General features: G+C 40.7%; 1 pseudogene across 1 annotated transcript; it reads right to left on the bottom strand.

Annotated features, from left to right (window-relative positions):
* Window positions 1–403: 403 nt before the first annotated feature.
* LOC311603358 (large ribosomal subunit protein eL39-like) lies at window positions 404–553 on the bottom strand (annotated as a pseudogene). Its single transcript has one exon. The product of its transcript is annotated as a large ribosomal subunit protein eL39-like (transcript).
* Between the last annotated feature and the right edge of the window lie 6,012 nt (window positions 554–6,565).

The following is a 6,565-nucleotide window of genomic DNA, read 5'->3' as shown; positions in this document are numbered from 1 at the left end:
AAAAGGTGACAACACATGGTCCACCTTATCCCTCTCAAAGTAAGGATGATCTATATGTATATCTGGCAGAGCTGCAGAAAGGAAACCAGGACTCCTGAAGAACTGATGATGTGCCTAGTGCCTATAGCACACTTACAGATTATTTAATATACCCAACAATGTAACTATTTGCCATAGATCTAAAACTCATTGCAGAAAAATCTACCAGGACCCTACCCCCCCCCCCGCCGTTCTCTCTCTGAAGCATTATACATTTTATTACTGGACAACCCCCCCACACACACACATTTAGACATGACCAAGTCTCCAGGTTAAAAACGTTGAACCCCTTCTGGTAGGACCGATCAATGACCATATGACCATGAAGCAGTCTGAAGCCTCAGCCTTGGCATTGTGTGAATCCTTACAGTCCCAACTTTGTTCTCTCCAGTGTCTTTTTTCGTATCTGATTGTGTTACCAGTTTTCACCTGAATCCATTGAAGGTATAGGGAAATTTTACTTTTGTTTCTTGGCCAGGAATCGCTTGATTTTGAACGTCTTGTGAGAATACATGGCAAGAACCCGAGTCTGGTGTACAGTGCACAATGGCAGAGGAAAGGAGAAGAGGAGGCCCCGGTCAGAAGAACACAGTTCTACCAGGCTTCTCCTACACACCTGACTGCAAAACAGCAAAGCATGCTACTACGTTTAATTGCTAAAAAGAAAGAACTGACATTAACATCTGGTCTTCCACCAGTTCTGTGTTGTTAAATGGTAAATTAGTTTCAGGGGCAATAGAAGTCAGAATGCATGCAGCGGGAGTGTTATTTTTCTGAGCAAAAGTGAAATCTTTAAAGCTGTTTCATTAAAGTGAAGGTAATAAAAGGCAGTATCAGATAATGACAGAAACAGAACTTTCTAAGCATGAAGAAAGAAAAGCATAAAATTAGCAAATTATGATTACTTTAGAAAAAGTAAAGGTGACTATTTACTACAGTTCCACTCTGTCACAGGAAAGAACAAGAGACTTTTTAATTTAACAAAGGGGATAAAACAGCAAAATGGCTTCAAGAATTAAATAGAGGCAAGTACACATATACAAGCACAATTTGCAGAGAAATCTGAAGTGGAAAAATGTCATTCACATTATAAGATATAAATCCAAATTAAATTTTTCCTGTTCCAACCTTTTATTCAGTCTGTCTTGTCACACTCCCTGCTGGTAATCACCTATACATTAGAGAATGTATAAAAATTCTCCAAACCGCTCCACTTTATTAGGCTTCCAACAGTTTCCATGCCATATTAAAAGCAATTTCCATTTCTGTGTGCATTTTTCAGGGGCTAAATATCAATTAGGTTTCTGCCTTAAAAAATTATCACCTAGACTTATAAGAGCCACTCAGTTTTTCTCTGCATGCTTTCATCCTTACAACCTTTTCCAAAGAGCTAGAGGTACAGCTGCAGATAGGATCAGTCTTTCGGAAGGCACCCACTGAAGCATTTCTGAGACTGCAAGCTGTTATTTATAGAAACACAATTCTTTCTAAAACACGTAGTCAGCATTTTTTGTGTGTGTTCAGTGAAAACTTCCTGAGATGGGCACATTTTTGTTTATAGTGTTTTGTGCGGAAAAGATGTGTGAGGTGGAAGTAAAAACCTAAGACACACTCCTTTAACTACCCCCACCCTCATACCCTGCTTAGATAAATTCCCCACAACTCAGGTTCTTACTGTGGACTCAGATGGTCAGAGCCCAAAGCTCCTTGCAATACATCCTGGCAACAACTTCCAATTGCTCTTATTCCTGCTTCCAGTTGACTCCCACTCCAGTGTCAAAATTGGCTCTGTTATAACTTTGCAAATTTCTCTTTTTTGTTACTGTAATTTATCGTAATAAAGTTTAGACAAATGTAAAAGTATTGTCAACTGTCTGCTGTTAGTCATTGTACTTATCATAGTTCTTTTTCTTACTGGGGATCAACTCAAAAAGCCATTAGTAAAATAAATAGGCTTTTGCATCACTAAGGCCCTCCAGAAAGATCTTCTTCATTTACCCAGACATATAACAAATAACAAAACATGTTTTTGTTACTCATTTGTAAGATAAGTGTTAGTTTTTCAGTTATGGACAAATCATGTCTTTATTTGAGAAGCACGCAAGTTACTTTCTGAACTTGGAAATACTGCAAACTAAACTGTGTTCACATAAGAAATTAAGGACATCTCTCTAGCAAAAAAAAAAAAAAAACAAATATATACGTAAAAATGTCAAGATATGGCAACCGTTCTCTGGGAACATCGTAATGTAAGACTGAGACCTCTAGAAAGAGCCCTAGTCTATTCCCAGAGTCCCCACTAATAGATGGAGTCCATTGTTGATGCAAATGCATAGGAATTTATTAAGCCATGGCGATGGGGTCTGTCTAGATCTTTCAAGTTGCAAACCCCAAGAAACAGAGGCACAGGCCTCTTATAGGTTTTAGACGAAGAAATGAGTTTTACAGCATGTGATTGGTTGGCATTTGGGCAGAAAAGCTGCAAGCAGGGCAGCTTACAAGTCTTGGCGTTTGGTGGTTGGATAGTAGGTGGACGGGCGAGTTAACCTATGGAAAAGATTGGTTGAAGCAGTCACAGGGGGCGTTTAGGAACTTTTTTAGTTTGGGAGGGGTAGTGGAAATTTTAAACACAGCTGGTTGTCCTTGAGTCCAGCTGGACCCTGAGCACAGACTGAGACTTTGAGTCAAGTTGGACTCTTCAAAGTTTTTCCTGTCCCTGACACACACACACACACACACACACACACACACACACACACACACAGAGTGATCTGATATCTGTCTGTCCTTGGTTCAAGCTAGACCCTCTAGAAATTTACATGCTTTGGCCTTAATGGGGGTCTTTAAGGGAGGACTGAGTAGGCTGACTTTTACATTTTAACAGACTTTGGCCTTAATGGGGGTTCTTAAGGGGGCTGGTTCCTTCATTAAAATATTTTAATGTTTCTTTTTCTGAGCACCGGCAGGCATGCACAAGAGTAGAGAGTATATAGACATTTTGTAAGCCACAGAATGACGTATATACATGTGCATGGCCTAGGTATGGCTTCTGAGGTCGGCCTATTCTAAGCATCAAGAACATCACTGCAGTGTCCAGAAAGTTTCCATTGAGCATTGCTGGGTCTCTGAGCAACCCTTATAGGCTCTCTTGCTCAGGATACTATAAAGGGGACACAATATGAAGAAAGATAGCTGAATCCAAAGTATAAAATGAAATACAATTTTGTAAAATGCACACAAACAGAGAGAGAAAGAGAGAGAGGGAGGGAGGGGGGAGGGAGGGGGCATCTCATTAGCCTGCTTTCTTAATTATTTCTTCCTTCTACCACGGACAGCCCTGTCTCTCTGTTGAGTGTCCCTCTTCCCAGGAGGAGGTGAAAGAACATCTACTGCTCATCATAGATGAGGAATCGATACTAGAACAAAGTAAGGATGCCTTGAAAATCAACTTGGTAAAGCAATGAGTCATTGTTGTTACAGGAGAGTGGCCGAGGGATGTCTTATATGATGAGAAATGGCGCAGACAGCTGCATCAGCACACCACACCACAGCACAGCCTGGGTGATGGCTTATGGAAGCTGGAAACCTGTGTTGCTAACTGCACAACTTGTAGGCAGCTCAACGTGCTGGAGAGTGTTTCTTCCACACAACTCAGTCTGAGTAATATCGGGCAGCTCATCTGGTTTCTGCCTCTTCTAGGCAGCTCAGTTTATCTCAGCGTATTTCCAAGCAGTCCTTAAGGCTTATATAAGCTTGGAAAGGGAATAACCTAGTGCATTTAATCATTTTCGGGGACTTCTTAGAGCTTCTGGGTTGTTTATTTCCTGAGTTCTAAGGGTCTCCCTTCAAAGTCTTAATGAGTATCCTGGCAGGATGGACCTACCATATCAGGAAACTGACACAACATTCTCTCAATGTTGCTTAACAGAACAGGATCTCAGACCTCATCAAATTTGGCCACATGTGACAGACTTGTCTTCTTTCTTTAACCTCTTATTTTCCTCCATTAGGAAAACAGATGTGCATTAAACTAAGAGATGAAGTAAGGAAGCTTCTTTCTCTAAAGAGAAAGGAAACAGGAGCTGTGGCCGGGGCTCAGCAGACAAAGTTTTTGCCCTGAAAGTATGAGAAGGGGATTTTGATTCTTAGAGCCCACATAAAAAAATACAAATTTTAAAAGGCCAGGCATAAAATCTTGGCTTGTAATCACATTGCCAGGGATGCAGAAATGAGTGGATCCTTCTGGGTTCCTGGGCAGGCAACCTAACTTATTTGGCAATTTGCAGACCAAAGAGAGACCTGAGAAACTACAGCCAAGGTTGTCTTCTGGCTTAGGCACACATTCCATATGCACGTTCAGGTATCATACAAATGAACACTCACCCAAAAAGAAAGAAAGGAATAAGAAAAAGAGATAGGGCCGGGCGGTGGTGGCATACGCCTTTAATCCCAGCACTTGGGAGGCAGAGGCAGCAGATCGCTGTGAGTTCGAAACCAGCCTGGTCTACAAAGTGAGTCTAGGACAGCCACGGCTACACAGAGAGACCCTATCTCAAAAAACCAAAAAAAAAAAAAAAAGAAAGAAAGAAAGAAAAAAAAAGAAAAGAAAAAGAGATAGGGGAGAGATATTGAATAGGATGCATTTAAATGAGTAATTTCTACATATAATTCATTAAAAATTGAAAATGTGTTTCTTTCTCCCATTTCACAGCTATATGCCTACCTACACATACAAGTTTCCATGGAGCAATAAAAGGGGGTGGGTGGGATCAATCCATGTGTAGTAGTTGTCTATCTCACCTGTTCAACAAACATACAGATGCCAACGGAAATTTCACAGTATATCAGAAGTTCAAGGCTTCATTTGTAATAAGTCTGCATGAACCTGTATATTTCTGTACGTCCCAGACCAGTGTTGTGAGGTCTATGTTCTGCTGTGAACTATTCCATCTAGAAAGTTTTCCCATGTACTCTCCTGAAAGAGTGTGCTCAGCAGATGCACCCTGCCCCAAGTGAATAGCCCAGTGTTACCAGCTCAGAGCAACAGTGATAGCTACTAAATTTATATAGCCTCACAGATCCATCATCTGGAAAAGAAAACATGATCTCAGAATGTAGGTAAAGGGGTGGGAGCAAGACCCAGGAGGGGTTAGCACACTGACTGAATTGTGCTAAGCCTGTCACAGGGATTAAAAAGTCACCTGAAAAATATTAGTGATGTTGTAAATGACCAGGAAACATACAATAAAAGAGCAAGAAGAAAAATTATGTATGTCTGTCCTGACTTGAAAATTAATGTTAAAGCCTTCATAGATTTTTCTATATTGGCCCCTCCAGATAGTCCCCCTCTACCTAGACTCCTCTGTGAATGATTTTTGTTTTCTATTATTATCATGGATGAGGAGATGTTTTAATGTCACTCAAATAAACTGTTACTGCTATCATAAAAAGGGAATAGCATATGATAAACATTGGTGTTTGACCTTGACTTATATCTGCTGTGTATAAAGAGTTATAAAGTAGGAGAAAGGAATCTTCCATAGACTAGAGCTCAAAAACAAGAAATGAATCTTAACTTTGTTATTTTGAGAGCTTATATATGTACTACTGGCATGTGAGTTTTTCTGTCTCTGTCTCTGTGTCTCCCTCTGTGTGTGTCTCTCTCCCTCTCTCTCCCCCCTTTCTTTCTGTCTGTCTCTTTCTCCACCTCTGTCTCTGTCTCTCAGTCTCTGTGTCTCTCTGTGTCTCTCTGTGTCTGTCTCTGTGTCTGTCTCTGTCTCTCTGTCTCTGTCTCTCTGTCTCTGTCTCTGTCTCTGTCTCTGTCTCTCTCTCTCTCTCTCTCTCTCTCTCTCTCTCTCTCTCTCTCTCTCTGTGTGTGTGTGTGTGTGTGTGTGTGTGTGTGTGTGTGTGTGTGTGTGTGTGTGTCCCTCCCCACTCTCTCAGGGTGGTTTTGTTTTGTATATGTGCTATGTGTAACCATAGGCATCAGTAAGCACACAAAACCAATTTTGTTTATAGCATCTCTTTCCCTCATCTTCTTCAGGTATGTGGCCAATTATGTAACCTCCAACGCAAAAAATCATAAAGGACAAATTTTCCAAGGAAAAGGTGATTTCTGGGAAGGTGGAAGGAACTGCCATGAATTACTACCTTAGTGTTTATCAGTTTTTTTCTTCACTTAAAGTTATACTGACAACTGGAGCAAGAATATTGGATTAACAACATGAGGATTCTGCTGTCTTTTCACTCAGTGGAGTATATGTGGAGATGCAGTGCTAATTTACTATCTGTACTAACACAGACAGAACCAGTGAGTACAATGTGATATAGACCTTCCCCAGGAGCATTTGTTCAGAGAGCCATTTGCACTGTATTTATTTGTCTGTAGTCTCATTTTGTATTTAATGATATTTGGCAAACTTTTCCAAGCAGAGAATCAAAGCCTGCTTCTTTTCTACTAAACCTCATTGCAGGCATAGAGTACAAGAGCATAGCTGCCCACAGGGGCAGAAACAGAAACTTCAGC

Source organism: Acomys minous (genome assembly GCF_964271855.1).
Source record: "Acomys minous genome assembly, chromosome: 8".
In the NCBI taxonomy this organism is placed as follows: Eukaryota; Metazoa; Chordata; class Mammalia; order Rodentia; family Muridae; genus Acomys; species Acomys minous.
Note: the sequence above shows the minus strand (reverse complement) of the source record. Positions and strands in the feature narration are given on the sequence as shown.